Genomic DNA, 18,207 nt, shown 5'->3' on the forward strand with positions numbered 1-18,207 from the left:
TCTTTGAATTAAAGAAGCAATTTTTGATAAGTAGGGAAACTAGTTGCATTTTCTCACACACCAGGCTAACAAACTAGCTTTAAATAGTTCCCTTTAAAGATTATGCTGATTTTGGATGAGGTCAGATTATGGGAATTTAAAGAGTCCTTTCAAACTATTTCTTGATATTTGGGATTGATTTTCTTATAATTATTTGTTTTTATTTAAAGAGATGCCACACTGAATAACTATTAAATGTGTTACTCTTGCTAACTACAAATAATATTGTTGTTTTTTACTGAGATTCATGGATTTTGATGTAACACGAGAATTTAAAAAATGGGAAAGGAGCTAATTTTGTAAACAGGACATTTGGTGAAACTTTCTTTTTTTGCTTGTGTAAATTGAATTCCTGCCTTGTCAGTTGCCTCTCTAAGGACATTTTACTTAATTCTAGTGAACATTCATTTATGGAGAAAACAGCTTGTTTTCACCATTCTAAGTTAAAAGCACAAATGATTTTACAATCAGCATTTTAATTCATGTTTCTGAAATGCTATGCATGGAATGTTGTAAACACAAGTAATAGTTTGTAGCTTGAAGAGTTTAAATCCCTTTTAGAGAGATACTATATTCAAGATAAAATTTATTCACAGACATTAATGGGCTGTTGAAAAGCTGCATCAAGAAATGACTGGGGTGGTAGTCGTGGTAAGGGTAGGATTTGCAATAGGAAGCTGGACCAAAGCCAAGGAGAGCATGAAGTAGGATAGAAGGCTGAGAATTAGAGAAGCAACAGGTTAATTGTCCCAAGGAAAGTGGGCTGTGAAAGTAAGGGACTGTCACTGGGCTTCAAAACAAGGAGTATCAGTAGGTCTGTAACAAGCTGGAGCTGGGGTCAAGGAGGGTGGTTGATGTAGTTCATGCACTGTCTTCTTTGTCTCTTATCTGACAAGCACTAACGTGTGGTTTTGATCTTGCCAAAATGATATGCCCAGAGAACAGTGCAATGCAGTTTTGCTTTCCATAAATGGAAAATACCTGGAAAGTTACTTTTTCAATACCTGGGAAGTTACTGGAACATATCCTAAGGAAGGCCATTTGCAAACATCTGGAGTAGGAAAGGCTGATCGTAAGCAGCCAGTATGGATTACTGAAAAACAAATAGTGTCAGACAAGCTTGATTTTCTTCTTTGACAAAGTAAGTACTTGGGTGGATGGAGAGAATGTTGTGGATGTAGTGCATCTCAGGGGTGGGCAATTATTTGGGCTGGAGGCCACTTAAGGAGTTTTGGTAAGCTGTTCAGGGTCAAGGAGGAGGGAAGTGCCGACCTGGCCTCGGTCCCTCCCGTCGTGGCTGTTTATGCTGCCCAGCACAGCTGGGTGGGATGCAAGGTGACACTATCTGATTTTATCCAGTCCCAGGCCTGTCTGCCCTGCATCTACCATCAGGGCATCTGATGGAGCAGGTGGGTGGGGAGGGACCACTGTGGGCAGGTCACAGTTGGCTGGGCAGATGGGATGGGGCCACAGGTGGGCATCCAGTATAGGACAGGCAGGCAGGGCTGAGACCAAGGCCAGGATCATGACAGTGCAAGGCTGGGGCCCGGGACAAAGCTGTGATCTGCTCCCCACGTGTCCTTGTGATGCCTGCTGGTTCCTTTTTTATAAATATATGTGCTGCTTTTTATAAATATATTTTCACAGGCAATGAAGATTTGATACACAAATCTAAAAATTATTTGAAGAGTATGAATACAGAAGAATTAATTATAACACTTTAACATTGCTAGGAACAATGTGATAAAATTCATAATGGAAAATTAAACTATATCTAAAAAAATTCTACTAAATAAGAATTTTTGGGCTGTGGAATAGTCTTTGAAAAGAAATGCTAGTGGCTCAGTGATTGGGGAGATCTAGAACTCTTTGGAAAAAAACTGAAAACTAACTGTAGGAAACAATATTACATGAATAGGGATGTGGCACTACAAAAAAATAGACATATAGGTAGCATCCTTTCTTTGACTTGCATGTATAGGACATTTTAAAAAAACTACTCACTATTTTTGAGTGTGAATGTGAGGCCTTCTGAAAGATCTTGCCTTTTTTATTTGAATGATACAGAATGGAGTTCTTAGGCTTATTGCCTAGATATTGCATCCTTTTAATTGACTGGCTGGGACTGACAATTAAACTGGATAAAATGCTTGTACAAGATGTTCTTGTGAAGTCTCCAGTTACACAAACTCATTTCCCTGAGTTTTTGATGCAAATGGTTCATATTTTCTAAGCAGAAAAGGTTATTATAATGACTGCCCTGTTTTCCCCACTCTTGTAGTAGCACTGAAAAACAAAGCTTGCAGTTCCATTGTGGCTTCAGCAAAGTGGCAGTGTGGGTATATGTGGAGCAGAATTAACTAAGTTTATGTTTTAGAATTTTTTTCAACCCAAACTGTTTAAAATAGTGTCAGACTTGCCTTCTGCCTTGGGCCAGATCTGGACCACAGGGCTGTTTGCGGGTCAGATTCAGGCCAGGGCATAGGGTGGCTTTGGCAGCAGCAGCTTCAGCTCCTGCTGTGTGTCATGTGCCCCGTGCTGTGTGCCACATGCTGAAGCTTCAGCTCCTGCTGTATGCCCCATGCTGGAGCTGGAGCTGCTGCCGCTGGCACATTTCATGCTAGGGCTGTGGCCTTGGCATGGAATACACAGTGGGTGGCAGCTGTGTCTCTGGCATGGAGCAGGTGGCAGAGTGCTGGCTCCAGCTCTAGCAATAAGACATGCAGTGGCAGCATGGGGCATGGGGTACTAGCTCTGGCAGTCTCTAGCACAGAGCATGGGAACATGATAATACTGCAGAGCATGGGACACACAGTGCTGGTGCCAGCTCCAGGTCCAGCACAGGGCATGGTGGCAGCAGTGGTGGGGCCAGTGCCTGAGGAGCTGGGGCCATAGTGGTGGTGACAGGCAAAGTGACTGGAGGGTGACTGGGGTTGTCAACCCTCATTTGGTCTCCTGCCACCGATTTCAATGTCCACTTGGGCCCAAGGGTTTTGGATTCAGAGGCAGGTCCTTCACCTTAATCATGCTGCCTCTCTCCAACTTCTGGTGTCCAGTTCGTAGCCTTTAAATCTAGTGTGTAGGCCATGTTTTAAACCAGCGGTGTCAACTGAAAATTCAAAACAATTTATTTTTTAATCATTCCTATTTAAAAGCATTATAAATGTTAGTACATGTATTCAAGGGTTTTTGTTTGCTTGTTTTTAATCAATAGCATTGTTATAGGAAGTTGGGTGTCTCACATTAATAAAAGTAGACTTGAGCAAATAATTATAAATGACAAATCTGAAATTATTTAAGCATATTAAAAGCGATGGGCCATCTGTAAGAAGTGGGGGTGAAGATCAGGGCTGTGTTCACAGGGGGGTGAACTGGGGCCATGTGTGGTGAGGAGACTGCACCTGTACCCATGTGGGGCCACAGTGGTGGGGTGCCCACATGGGTGCGTATTGTAGGGGGGTGGGGCTGGGATTGTACCTGTGGTGCAGTAGTGGGTGGGGGAGGTACCAGTGCAGCAGTGAGGCATGGTACAGTTGTGGTGGTGGCGATGTGCTTTTGTGGAACGGGGGTGGGGGGTGAGTATCTGTGTACATAGCCCATGACTCTCCTGGCACAGTCTGCGTGGCATGTGGCCCTGAGCAGTTTAAAGTTGGAAAGCCCTGACTTGGAACACATTGATAAGCCACAAGGACTAGAGGATATTTATCCAGAGCATTGAAGGAGCTTAAGTATGAAGTTTGTCAGCTGCTTTGTTGTAGTTTCTCATTGAAATCATTGTTCAGCAAAAGCTTCTCTATTGTACTCTGGCTCCTGAACAGGACGTAGACTTAAGGAGGAAATGCATATAAACCAGGGGTGTGCAATTATTTCAGGCGGAGGGCCGCTTACTGAGTTTGGCAAGCCATCGAGGACTGCATGACAGGCAGCCAGGGGCAGATAAATATAAATTTTCTAAATATTTTAGGGGCCCTGCAGGCCGGCTAGAATGGCCTGGCGCAGTGCGCGGGTCTCATTTTGCCCACCCCGATAGTTTATAAACTGACACTGGCATCAGTGTAAGTAATACATCCTATACCACAAACTAGTACAGGGATAAGATTGGCTGCATGGGTAACACAGATATAATTGGGGTTGCCTCTGTGTAGCCAAAAAAACCCACCCCAAACTTGAAAACTATTAGTTGCTAACTGAAGAGAGACTGTGGCCTTTTGAGGACATAACTCACAACCCAGCTATCAATAAGTCTTTCTGTGTGTGGTTAAAATTGTAAACAGGGACTTGATAACCTTTCCATATTTGAATAATTTTAATTTATATCTGTTCCCATTACCCAAGAGTTTATCTTGTTCCGGTAATGCTTAGGACTCATCAAAGCAGACTAAGGGTAAGTTAATATTTAAATAGTTGGTGCCTCATGCATTTCTGTGGCCATGTTTCTCCAACTTCAAGTAGTAATTAACTAACACTTTAATCGGACTGGGCTAGATATGGAGTCTAATAACTGCTGTTTCGAAATACTCGTTAGAAAGTAAATTGAAGGAAATTTAGTACAGTGACAGTTTTTAAGATGTTATTAGGAACATGTATGAGGCCCATCAAAAGCTTTGGCATTGCTTGATATGGAACAGCACAAGGACAGTTGCCTATTAACATTTCCAAGAAGAGACCAACCATCATAATTTAATCTGCTCCCTCGCAACATTGGTAAAATGTAATATTGTGGTTAAAAGCACTTACTCTTTGTTGCCCTTCAGAAAGAAGCTCATATCTGTGCATTAATGAACAACCAGAGGAAGGTTTTATTTTCCTGCGAAGTGACAGAAACTTGGAACGTTATTGTGTGGAATTCATAATTTAAATTACAAGTGGAAAAATGTATGCTGTGGGCGAGCCTCATAAATTTGGCATTTCAGTACTTTTTGAAGTTTGCCAAGCAGTAGCATGTGAGGGGATGCTGAAATATAATTACAAGTTAGTGGCCAATGCAGGCAATTTATTAAAGCTGTTTTGTCATCAGAAAATGTTTATTGTTCTTACAAAATGTGAAGCTTCAATGTATGTACCTTAGGCTCAGCTGACTTCTTTTCGGGGTATCAAGGATATATATATATACATTATCTCTGTTGTCATATCAAACCAGGGCTACATAAATCTACTTTTCTTTATTTGTTCTGTCAAGCCTTGGGATGGAGCTGTGCCTGTGAAACTGCTGTTCTCCCCACCGCTCCTGGGCCCCAACTCGTTTGCTGGTGGGAGTTCTGTACAGCTTTTCAGAGTAATAATCTGAAGAGGATATGATGGTTTTCTAGTGGGCATGTTGGAAGCCTGCAAAGAAGGTGAAGACTAGTACGAATGTTTAAATAAGCAATTAAACTTATTCCATGGAAGATGGTGATTTGCATGTATGGCTCATAATAGTGTCTGCACAACACTTAATGCTGTTCTCCCAGTTGTTGAGGAATGTGCAGTCTTCAATGCTTATGCATTTTATGCTAATACAGCAAGTTAAGTAAACAAGAGGTTCCTGTTCTGTCCGTCAGGAGTACAATACTACTACTGTGCTACTGCTGATTTGAGTTTTTACTTCTGTTGGGAGAGAATTAATTTTAAACTTTGAAAGATCTCTTTAATTTTGGCAACTCCAAAGTTCACAAACCTGCCCGTGCCTTCTTCTTCCCCTCCCCACCCCACCCCACCCCAAATCATGAGATTAAAATATTTTGTTTTGCATGCCATCTAATTTGAATGTCATTTGACTGGCTCACTGAGTCAGAAGTTCATAGAGGAAGATACTTTTGGTCTCCATTGAAAGCCTTTCATTAGAAGATACCACTGAGATTAAATTTAACAAAAAGAACACGTATTAAGTGTTGGTGCAGAGAGCTTCCAGCTGCTCCTTAGGTGTCAACTAAACAGCTTTTCTATCTAGTCCAAAGGGTTATAGAGCATCTAAAAACATAAATACCAAATACTCAAAGCTCAGATGGTAAAAGCCCCTTTTTATTTATTCATTTTTTAAACTGTTTCCTGACTTTGCGTGTTTTGCTTATCATTTTGAACACTTTGAGTGGTCAGGATTGCAGTAAAGTCCTACTGAAGATTTGAAAGAAAAAAAACCCCCTGCAGTCAGTAACACATTGTTTTATTTTGTTTTATTTTTAAAATTCATGTCAGGGTGTTAAATTTCCTCAGTTACTTGAAATTCATTGAAGGTCTTTTGAGAGACAGACTTTATGCATAAAAAGTCAACAGTTTGAGCAACCACATCTTTGCGTTTAATACTAATTAGATGACATACGGCATTGTGTTATATCCAAAGTTGCGCTAGTTTAATCTTAAATGCATTTTAAAATAATTTAAGGTGGTACAAAATATCATGGAGTCTCTTAATTGAATTTTAAGCGTGGATATCAAGTTAGTTAAAGTAGATCCTTCCTGGAATTACTGCAGGGTATGTACTTTGTCTAAGTGCATTGACTTGGAACCAAGAAGAGGTTATTTATTTACCTAGAGTATGTGTTTATGCAAACTATATGTATGGCATGTTCATTAAGTACACTGTGACTTGTCAGTACCATTGTATTAGCAGCCTGGAAACCGACCATCTCCCCTTATTTTCAAGGCTTCTAGTAAGCAGGCTTTTGACAGCTGCCTCTCCTTCGCTCTTTCTGGCACAGTTCAAGGGATTACAGTTCTGTTACAAAGTTGAGGGGCACAGTTATGGTGCAGATAAAGAGTACAAGTGAGTTATAAAGTAGATTATGGGTTTGAAAGATGTTGTGCTTTAACACAGTTTATGCATTTGGCTGATAATATCGCCAACTTGTTTGTTACATGATAATTGATAGACAACAAACCTGGATGGACAGTGTTTTACGCAGTTATGTGAATTATGCACCTATTTGCTATGCATATACACTCAGTACGCAGAACCAGGATTAAATTGGATTAACTGTGGGTTTTGTACCAACATAACCATGCATAATAAGAATACTTCTTTCTTAAAGTGGTATAACTTTAAAAGGCCCTTATCTATATACAGACAAACTTAAGGGTGGACCAGCATGTCAGGGCCGTGTGTGTGCATGTGTGCGTGTATATGTATTTTCACAACAGCAAAGGAAGGAAATAGTTACTTTCAATGCAGTTTCTGATCCTTGTGAAAATATTAAACTGAAGGGTTAAAGTTTTGTCACAAGACTGTATAAGTTCTTCAATAAAATCAATATCCAATTGATCAATAAAATGAACGTTCCTCAAAATAAAGTAATATTCCTCAGTGAACTTCTTGTAGACATTGAAGAAGCCTTATGATGTGAACTGACATAATTGAAGTTCTGACAGGTAAAACAATTTAAGTAGCATCTTCTGAATTTCATTACAAAAGGAGAAAAGGATTTGCCTTTTAGGAGATAGGTTTGATACTTGCTTAGGACTTAATCCTGCATCATTTAAGATTGTGGAGGTTTTTCCATGGTTTCAAATGAAAGCAGGATCAAATCCCTGACCAAAAAAAATCTTGACTGGGATTACGTGGCGTCCAATTTGAGAATGACCTCTTTAGCTTACTGAATGTGTTCATGCGCTACATTTCTACTCAGGTGACTTTATTACTCAGAGAGCAAATAGATGAAAGAAAGCTATTTGGTGACTATGTGTAAAGGGCAGACAGCCTTTGTACAGAGGCACCTCCATGGAAAAGTATACATTGGGGTTGGCATAGGGAGAGCCTTTGGATCTAGCCTGAGGAGTTATGGCTTTATTACTCAATGAGCAAATAGATGAAAGCTATTTGGTGACTATGTTCAAAGAAAGGGCAGACAGCCTTCGTACAGAGGCACCTCCATGGAAAAATATACTTCGGGATTGGCACAGGGAGAGCCTTTGGATCTGGCCTGAGGAGTTGTGGCTTCTGCAACACTCAAAACTATGGATGGGGGAGGAGAAGGGAGGCTCTCCCTGTGTTGTGCTGTTGGCAGCTGCCTCAGTACAGGGGATCCCTCTCTGTAGGGCACTACAGTCAGCTGCTTGTGGCTCCAGTGAAGGGAACCTGTCTTTGAACTGCACTGCAGTCAGCCCCTTGGCGCTCTAGCCAAGCTCTCTTTGCAGCGTGCCAAGGTCAGCCACATGTGGCTGCAGCAGTGGGTGACTTGTGCTGTGCCAGACTGCAGCTGAGCAATGGGGACAAGCGATGGTGACAGCTGGGTATAAAAAACCTGCCCACCTATGCCTAAAGCTGGGTCCTGCTCGCTCCCTGCCGGAAAATGTTGCCAACCTTTGGTATGCATTGCCTGGGGCATCTGTAATTACTAAACATGCTCTAAGCCGGGGTGGGCAATTATTTCAGCTGGAGGGTCACTTAACCACTTTTGGTCAGCTGTTGAGAAGGGTGGTATGTATGTAGGGTTTATGAAGGGGTGTGGGGGTGTGTGTGGGATTTTTTGGGGGGGTTGTGAAGGGGTGTGCGGTTTGTGGTTGGGTGTGGGCCCCCTGCCACACGCCCCCCCCCATGGCGCACAGCCCTTGTTGCCAGGAGCAGCAGCAGGTGGCGGGCCCTCAGGGCACTGTTGTCCCACAGCAGGCAGACTCCCCTGTCGGGGTGCGGCTCCAGCTGAATCCCAGCAGCTGCACATGGTGGCATGGAGCCCACCTAGCCTGGCCCACTGGCACAGTCCTTCAAAATAGACCAGGCTGGCCCCATGCCAGCACATGGGGCTCCTGGCACTGCAGGTGGGATCTGCACATCATTGGGCTAGGCTGGCTCTGTGCCTCCACCTGGAGCTTCCAGCATTCCAGTGGGGAACCCCACGTGGAGGCATGGAGCCTGCCCGGCCCGATGGCATGCAACTCCCCGTGGCTCCCAGTCTCCAAGTCATTGGGCCGGACTGGCTCTGTGCTGCTGCTGCTGGTGGTGGGGGCTGTGTAATGTGGTGGGGCCCCAGGGTACCAGCGTGGCCCTGTGCTCCCATGGTCCAGTGATGCAGCTGATGGCTATGTGGTGCTGGAGCAGCCGGCGAGCGTGCAGGGAAGCAGTGAAAGCTGCAGCAAGCAGAGGCTTCTGGCTGAGGTTGCAGGGCTGGGAGGGGGCTGGTGGTGCGGCAGAGCTGGGCCGGTCTTGCTCATGGGTCCTACTGCCCCTAGCTCCTGTCATCTTTGACAGGCAGCCAGGAGCAGATACATATTAATTTTCAAAAATTTTTAGGTGCCCCGCAGACGGGATAGAATGGCCTGGTAGGCTGTATTTTGCCCATCCCTGTTCTAAAACATGGCCCTTAACATAAGCAGTTATTTAATTGGGTCTAGTGTAGACTTGCATGCCTTCATTCCACGGAGGCCCTTTAATGCGGTCTGATGCAACTTATTTAAACATTCCTCTGTTCCAACATAAATATTCCTATTCTTACTCCTTTGAACCTAAAATGTACCTTAACGGTGCTATACCTTAAAGAACAAAATCCCTCTCCATGTCCAGGCAATTTGGTTCATCAGGGAAAACATTTTATTCTTCAGCAGTTGATCTCTTAGGGTATAAACAGATGCTGTCAAATGAAGCAGATCAGTTGTTCTGGGATGTGTTCTGCACAGCTGATCCACTTCATTGGGTGAAACAGACTTTGTTTGGGTTGGGCCCCTGCCTCCCATGAGTGGTTGGAGCCCAATCCTGCAAGACAAAACTCAGGGCAGGCCTTTGCAAATGAGGGAACCCTAGGTTTCCTCAGTAGCAGAGGAGCCTGGGGAATCCCTGGGTGTACCTCTGCAACAAGGGAAACTCTGAGTTCCATCATTTTCAGAGTTGCACTCCAATCTGGATTCCCTGGGTGTGAATCTCTACAAATGGGCAACCCCATGTTCCCTTTTTAAATTTCATTTTATATAAAATTTCAACATTTTGTTGTTCATCGTAATTGGAGAAAGTTTTATCTTAATCTTAATCTTAAAATCATTTGCAGGACAGAGTTCCACTGCAGCCTGGAATTTTAGACAGTGTTTTAGAAACCTTTAGCAGAATCTCCTAAAACAATGAGACCCTGCGAAAATTAGAGGAGAGGAAAGAATTTTCCCACTGCAAGCTATTGTGGGGCCTTTATTTTGTGACCCAAAAGGCCCTTTCCAGTTATGTTCCAAAGTACTGTAAGTTCTATTCTAGGGTGTCCTCAATTTTTCCCATCAATATGTGTGGTTCTAGGATTTCACTATTAGATGCATTTGTTTCTACATTAAAAAATAGGAGGTGTCACACATGCAGTAAGGTCATGTCGGTGTTACTGAGCATCTTTAACTTCTGTGTGTCTTAACTATTACACTTACTGTGTAGTTTTACTGGTGGGTTCCCATTCTTTAAATGTTATAATTTTAGATACCGTATTTACCTGAATCCAAGGTAACTCTGAATTTAAGATGAGCCCCCAGTTGTAGATTCTATGCATGGAAAAAGTATGAATTTGTTATAATTTTCCATGTCTAGAATCTGTTTTTTTGAGAATTGTGTTGAATTCATTCCCTCTCTGTTGTAGGGGGATAGATGGTGGTGGGGCAGGTAGCAGGGGAATCAAGTGACGCATGCCCCTTGCTTCTTATCCCCCCACCATTTGCTTTCACCAGCTGCCTGCCCCGCTAAGCTCCAACACAGTGCCTGCAGGTCCCATGCCTGCCCCTGTGGTGTCTGTACACCCTGCTGCCTACCCCCCATACTTGCACTCCTTCCACCTGCCCTCCTTAGTGCCTGCCCCCCATTTTACCCCTCCTGCCATTTGCCTTCCCTCCCACCATCTCCCCCTCTTCCTACCTATGTCTGGGGCTCCTGATACCTGCCTCTCCCTGCAGTGCTGGTACCCTTGGGTGTCTGTCCCTGCTACCCTCCTTGTCCACATATTGCCTGCCTCCCTGCTGTCCCCCCTGCCACCGCTTACCTTCTCCTTGAAGCTCTGGGTCCTGCTGGGGCCCCACTCTGGCCCAGGGCAGGGAACACAGAGCATGTGCTGCCTCCACCCTAGCCTGGCCACACAGTGGTTGTTGCTGCAGCAACATCAGGCTTCAACCAGTGCTCCAGGGCCAGGGCCAGACTTGCTGTGACTGCTGTGTCTGCAGGCTGGGTCCAGAGGCAGCATGTGCTCCTTGCTTCCAGCTGTAGTGGCATCCCAACAGTAGCTGGGAGCTTCAAGGGGAAGGTAAGCAACGGGGAGCAAAGTTGAGGGAGAGCAGAGGTTGTAGGGGTGTGTGTGCAGCAGCTGCGGTCCCAATTCAAGCCCTGAGCTTGGGGTCGGAGTTGCAGCCACAGCTGCACTCCCCTGCCCCCCCCCCCCCACTTTTACTCGAATCTAAGATGAAAGGCTTATTTTCCTTTGTTGAATGGAAAAGAAACACCCCCCCCCCCCCGTCTTAAATTTGACATGGTAGTAAAATCCGTATTTGTTACAGATATCTCTTCCACAGACATCACATTTCCTTTCATATACCTTACAGGCAAAGTCCCTCAACACATGAACCTCACATTTTATAGACATTTCTCACATTTTTTGCATTTTTAAAGAAAGAAACTTTAAAAAAAACCTATAGATCTATGTGGATGTCTTTGAATTGGGGACTGAATATTTGAAAACGGTTGTTTCTAAATTAATTTAGCAAGCCCCAAGGGGTTTGAAAACTCTGAGTGACTAAAATTATATGGCATTGTGGCTAATTTGCTAGCTTCCTTGTTTCATGAGCCAATAATTGTCCCGTGAAGAAACAGTGCATTAGTTCTGTTTTGAAAGCTATTGTTTTGGTTATTTTCTGTACTGGCTAGCAAAGTGAAATGTTCCCTGTTCAGTGTTTTAAAAGAAATCAGTTAGACTGAACTTGCTCCTTTTAGAGATGGTCAAAGAATGCAGAACGCACTGTCTAAATAACATGGTAAGACATTGGACCATTACCTGTTGGTAATTCTCAAGTGAATCCCCAAAGGTACAAAATTAATGTAAATTCTTCATGTAGTTAAAGGGATTTAGGTTGTAGCCGTGTTGGTCTAATTCATGTTGTACAGTTTCCATTTAAATGTATTGTGAATTGTTTTAGGTATTATATGCCCCTCATGCTTTCAAATTGCTACTTTTCCGTAGTACACTTGGACAACAAAATAAAATAAAGCCTGGAGAAAATATTGAAAAAAAAAAAAAAAAAGAAACATTTTACTGTAAGGAAAAACCATTATGTATGTTTGAATCCTGTAACAAATGTTCAGTTTTTTTCCTGAATAGTTAAAAGTACAAATCATACACATGTCCATCAATAAAAAACAATCCTCACTGGCGCTACATTGCTTGTCTGCAGTTTAAAATAGCTTTTGGAAACTTGCTACAGTCTTTTCCTTTTTATTGTAGCAAACTTTGAAGAAAAATGAATAGCACATTTCAGACGAGGCTCAGCAGGCAGATTGAATAGTGTCTCTGTTGTCGCTCTTGGAAGTGTAATACAATAACCTTTAAAACACCATATCTAGAAAGAATTTTGATTGTTTCCATGCATTTTTGTCACTCCATCTCTGCCTCCACATGCCTGCCCCCAAATGAAGTGCATTTTGTTCTTGTTAGTTCTCTTCTTGAAATTCACCTCTTTGAAATTATAATTGATTTGCCATTAAATTACTTCATCAGAAAATGAAAGTTTATGACTTCCTTATTGGAACAAAAATCAACAGCTGATGAATGCTTAAGTAGCAGCTAAGCAATATAGAACATAGAGTAATAAAAAACCTATATTGAATTATTTGTAGATGTTTCATAACAATTGACATTGAAAAACAAAATATTAAAGTTGAACTGTGAATCGTATCCTAGTTTGTTGCTCTCTGTTCATTAATGAGCATAAATATGACCTTCCAAGACTCCCACTGTTTCTTTTTTAAGTTAGAAATAACAGGGCTTTCCTGTTCTCAGTTATGGATCAGACATTGAAAAGTCCTTGAGGACCAGAATAGTGATGTCAAGAGAGGATATAATCTGTGGTTTAGTATGTATTCTCCTGAAATGAGGGAATATTAATAACATTATGTGTTGTCAACAAAGGATAGATTGTCATTTGCACCAGGTAGCTGCCCACGGAATGGAGAAAACTCTCCTTATATGGATTGCTCAGCTCTTTTGTCTAGACTTGAAGTAAAAAAGGACTACTGCTCCCTACTCCCTGCCTGACACAGGTGGGTAACAAAATAGACAGAATTTTACTAGTTGGAGTGAGGAGTAATGCAGAGCAAGGGAAGGATAAGTGGAAAAAATGACTTAGGTGTTTGAATCATAACTTTTCTCCATCCTGATCCTGGGTTGGTGCAGCTTCTCCGATTGTCTTGGCTCAGGACAGTACTTAATGACACAATCTGTCCCCTTTACAAGCAAAGAGAATCATAAAACGTTGGTCAGGTAATTCACTGCTCAGACACACAAACTAGTGGTAGTGACTGTGGTTGCTTAGGGCTTGTACAGTTGATGTTGAATTAAGTGGCCAATATGATCTCAAGGAGTTCTCCAGACTTTTCCCCACCTTACTGTCTGAGCCAATATACAAAGTTAATAGTGCTAAAGGGTTAATTCTGAGGTACCCAGTAGAAGCATTTCCTGATGTCCTTGCCAAAGAACTTGCCTGCTTTGATTACTTTATAACACTGGTTCTGAGCCAAGAGGTCATGGATTGCAAGCTTTGTTTACCAGTGATTATGAATTCAACATTATGTATGAAATAGCAGCAGGGAAAAGCTGAAGATTGGGTAGAGCATTAGTTGGCCAATAGATCTGGTTTCAGAGGAAACAAGTTTTTCCAACGTAGTAAATTACCAAACTGTTAATTGTGAACTTGTTTGGGCAGCCTATCTACTTATTTTATGTTCTAATGAAGGCAGCAGCAATAGAAGCTTGTATTTTATTTGAGGCAGTAATGTTTTTAGGTAGCATTGGTGCAATTGTGAACTGAGCTATTGTTCATATTGTATATAAGCATAGTAGAAGTAGCTAATTGAATGAGTTTCTGAGTGCTCTCCAAAAGTGAGTGAACAGTAGAATGTAGAAACTTTTCATTTGAATTTCAGTGTCTTGGTATTTAAAAAGATACTTGTGCTCCAAAAATGTTTAAATCTTTTCAACCTTAAAAATACTTTTGTATAAAGACTGCACAATGTGACTAGTTTTTAAGGGATCTTGTACCATTAAAATATATATTTTGTAAACCTAAAACTGTTTATTTGTGTTCCCAGTATTAATATTTTTTAAAAATCATTTTTCATTTTTGTTTGTATTTTAATTACATTTTGCTGTATATTCAGCAATGAATGGTCATAATCTTATGTTCCTTTTTAAGGCCCTCAGAAAAATCTCTCCCAAAACAACAACAAAAACATTAAAAAAAATATTTTTTGGCTACCATTTTAAAAGCTCTGAACCATAGTTCTGTAATCAATCCTTTCATATGACGATGCAGCAGGGGTCAGGATCCAGCCTGCTGGGCACTTCCATCTGGGCCTCGGTTCACACCAATGAATTGTGCCCTGCCCAGTCCTTCTGCCTATGAGGGTGGGAGCGAGGCGCCCATGCATACATAGACTTGCCACATACTTTATTACTCCTTGCTGTGGGTGGAAGGGCCTGGCTTGGCCAGCATGCAGCTTCTGGGCGGGGCGCAGCTCCAACCAGCGCTGCACACAGAGCTTCCCACCTGTGCTGCGCAAGTGCAGGGGCTGCGCGTGTGTGGCAGGGAGCAATGCAGGCAGCCGGCTCCAGTGCGTGGGACTTCCGTCCTGTGCTGCGTGAGCATGGGGGCTGCATAGGCACAGCGGGAAGCCCCACTGATAGAGACTGCCCAGTGGGGGCTGTGCCACTTGCCATGATGTGCAGCGCTGGGCAGAGCCATGCCTCGCCAGGCATGAGTGCCCCTGCCTGCTGCTGCACCAAGGGAGGAGTGGGAGGGGACCCCATACCCCACACCATCCCTCACCTCCCCCACTGTTCCTCACTCTCCACAAACACCACACCCGCTCACAACCCCCTCACACATCCACAACCATGCCCCCCACACAATATACAAGACTAAGACTTTATTTTTGAGTTATGCAGTCATCTCTAGATACCTTATGCAAAGACAAATTATGACAAAAATATTTTTTGTAATAAAATATGTCTTAGTAGGTGTTTGACTTTTAGTGTATGATTTGGTTTTTTTCTGGTTCTAAGATGGCAGTTCTCCCTCCCAAAAGGAGTATTTCTGGGGGGCAAGGGGAGGGACGTCCGGTGGCAAAAGTCAGGGGTTAGGAGGTGGGGCTTCCGGTCCTAAGATGGTGACCAGGAGGCAGGGCAACTGTCAAGGGGCAGGGCTACCCACGTGGCCCTTGAAGGTTTGCCAGACCTCCTTAAGCAGCCCTCCACCCCTGCCCCTGTGATAGAGTAAACCGAAACCTTTAGTTTTGTCACAAAAGTGACTGGAGGTTTCTAAAACAGTATGCAATAAAGTTATTTTCAAGCTCTTTTTCACAATGTTTCCTGATTATTGCACATTATTATTATTATTATATTTTTTTTTTTATTACCACAGTACATTTACGGGGTGGTGGGGAGGTTGTGTAGAGTTGAATAGATTAATTGGCAAACTCATGGGGTGCTAAAGGGTGACAAACGCTTCTTTCTCTCTTCCCCATTCTTTGCTACTCTTTTCCCCTTGAACAAGTACAAGTATGTCCAAGTAAGATGGTCATGACTAGGGGTGCACTGATACATTGGGCCCATATCAGATCGGTACCAATATAAAGAAAATTGGCTGTATCAGAAATCAGCACGATGCAGCTGATAATTTGGCCGATTAAATGCTTGTATGTGTGCGCAGCTGTAGTGCAGTACTCAGGCAGTGAGGAGCAGTGCCTGGCAGCGTGGAGAGCTGAGTGCAGCTGGTAAGTCCGTTGTGGTGAAGGGGGCGGGGAAGGAAAGGGGCATGGGGGGGGCAGATCAGTGTCCCCCACAGTGAGGGAGGGGGCAGGGGCAGATGCTGCCCAGCTGGGGTGGGGTGGGGTTTGGGGTTCGTCAGGGGGAGGGAGGGCAGCTCCCACTGTTGCGTGAACCCTGGGAGGGCATGGGTGGGGTGTGTGCCCCCTGGGTCTGCACAAGGCGGGTGGGTGGGCTGCACCAGGCTTTTCTTGTTGTGGGCTGGCCTTGGGGCAGGCGCTACAGAGCAGGCTGCAGCCACCCCAGATTTCACCGTATTCTCACTCCCAGCACTGCTGCCACCCGCCCAGCACAGCCCTGGCTCTTGCTGTGCATGGGTGGAAGTGGGGCATTGAGCTGGGACTGCGCTGAGTGTCACCCGCCCTGCCTCGTGCAAATCCAGGGGCACACGTCTTCCCCATGCCCTCTGGGGGTGCAAGCAGCAGAGGGAGTGCCCCCCCCTCCATGAGCTGTGGCTCCGTCCCACACCCCACCCCACCCTGGCTGGGCAGCGCCTGCCCCTGCCCCCTCCCTCACTGTGGGTGGCATTGATCTGGCCCCCCTCCCCTTCAATGCCCCCTCCCCTTCCACCACAATGGATTTACCAGCTGCACGCAGCTGCCTCGGAAATTGGATTGGTGTTGGCCAATATGCCTCCTTTAAAATTGGCTATTGGTATCATCTCCCAAAATCTCTATCGGTGCGCCTCTAATCATGACACTTGTTGCACTGTTGTATGGTTGCGTAAGAAACTATCTCCTGGTAACAGGAACACTGAATCTCCCTCTCTTTCCCCCTTTTGCATCCCCTTCCCTGGCCTCTCATCCATAATCAATACCAAAATATTTGCTTCAGTCTGGAAGTATAAAGATGTTCTTTTTTCATACCATCTTTATAATTACATCAATAAATTTTCTTTGGAAGCTTTCAATTTGGGGTACATGGTTCCCCTTTCCTTCATAATTACTGCTAGAAGGAGTCTGAATGGAGGTGACTTTACAGGTTCAGACATTAGCAATGCTATGAATATAATTTTCCCTGGTGATTACCACTACTTGCTCTCCTAGATTTTTTATTTTTATTTTATACGCACGTTTTTTCATGTACATGATTTTGTGTGCAATACTCTTTTTTTTCCTATGGCAGCTTTATTAAAATGAATCAACTTACAAATATCCATATGCATTACTTATATTTTATAGTTGGGTATAATAATATTAAATCTCTGGAACAGGTTGGTACATGCTGTTCCCAGGCACTGAATTGGCTTTTTGCTGATACTTCAAGACAAACAGGAATGGCTGATATGATGTGGTTGCCAACACTTGACACTTGTTCCTGGGAAACATTTTCTCAAGTAATCTTCCAAATCTTTGGCCACTAGACTAGTATTTTCCTGTTTTTCAGTGCAGAAATCCTAGTTTTGGGCTTGTGACCCTATTTTTCATGCAAGTCTCATTTCTATGGAACTTTTGAGTGCACTGATCCTGTTTTGGGTTAGAACCCTTGGTTCATCACTGCATTAGACAGCTGTAGGTGAAGAAACTTTAATATTGTAATTCTAATAAACTAATTCTGGGTAGTTGATAGGTTTGATTTTGCAATGTTGTCCTCAGGCATTTATGGAAGGGCATACAGCAAGGGTCAGCAGTGTTTTTGGGCAGAATACCAAAAACACCCACAACCAACCTCTACTTGGAAGATGTTGGTGTGCTGGGGGCAGATGGCAGGGGAGCTGCGAGGGGCTTGATCCTTGTGGCAGTATAGCATAGGTCCCTTCCCCACTGTCTGCCCTGAGACACACAGGGTAACTGTATAGTGCACACTCTCCTCAAGCTGGATGGCAGGGAAGGGGCCTGGGCTGCACTGCCACAACAAGGATTTGGCCCCCTGCCGTTCCCCCACCATCCACCCCAGGTGTGTGCATACCTACTGCCAGCAACAAGTTGGGCCAGGGCTCTGTGGACCCTGGTGTAGCTGCTTGCAGCTTCCTGGCTGACTGCCACAGCCGGCTCAGGCTCTGGGCAGGCCCCTGCCACCCACCATAGAGCCCAGGCTGCTCATGGCAGGCAGCGGGGAGGCTTCAAGCAGCTGAACCAGGGTCTGTGGAGCCCCAGCCTGGCTTGTTGCTGGCAGTGGGTGCATGTGCACAACCAGGTGGATAGTGGGGGAGCTGCAAGGGACCTGATCTTTGTTGAGAAAGTGCAGCCCTGGCCCCTTCCCTGCCATCTGT

The 18,207-nt window shown here is 44.0% G+C and overlaps 1 protein-coding gene across 10 annotated transcripts in view; it reads left to right on the forward strand.

The window, feature by feature from the left end:
* KIF16B (kinesin family member 16B) overlaps positions 1-18,207 on the forward strand; it is a 263,016-nt gene that overhangs the window by 14,780 nt on the left and 230,029 nt on the right. The window lies entirely within an intron of this gene.

This window comes from Alligator mississippiensis, chromosome 1 (assembly GCF_030867095.1).
Source record: "Alligator mississippiensis isolate rAllMis1 chromosome 1, rAllMis1, whole genome shotgun sequence".
In the NCBI taxonomy this organism is placed as follows: domain Eukaryota; kingdom Metazoa; phylum Chordata; order Crocodylia; family Alligatoridae; genus Alligator; species Alligator mississippiensis.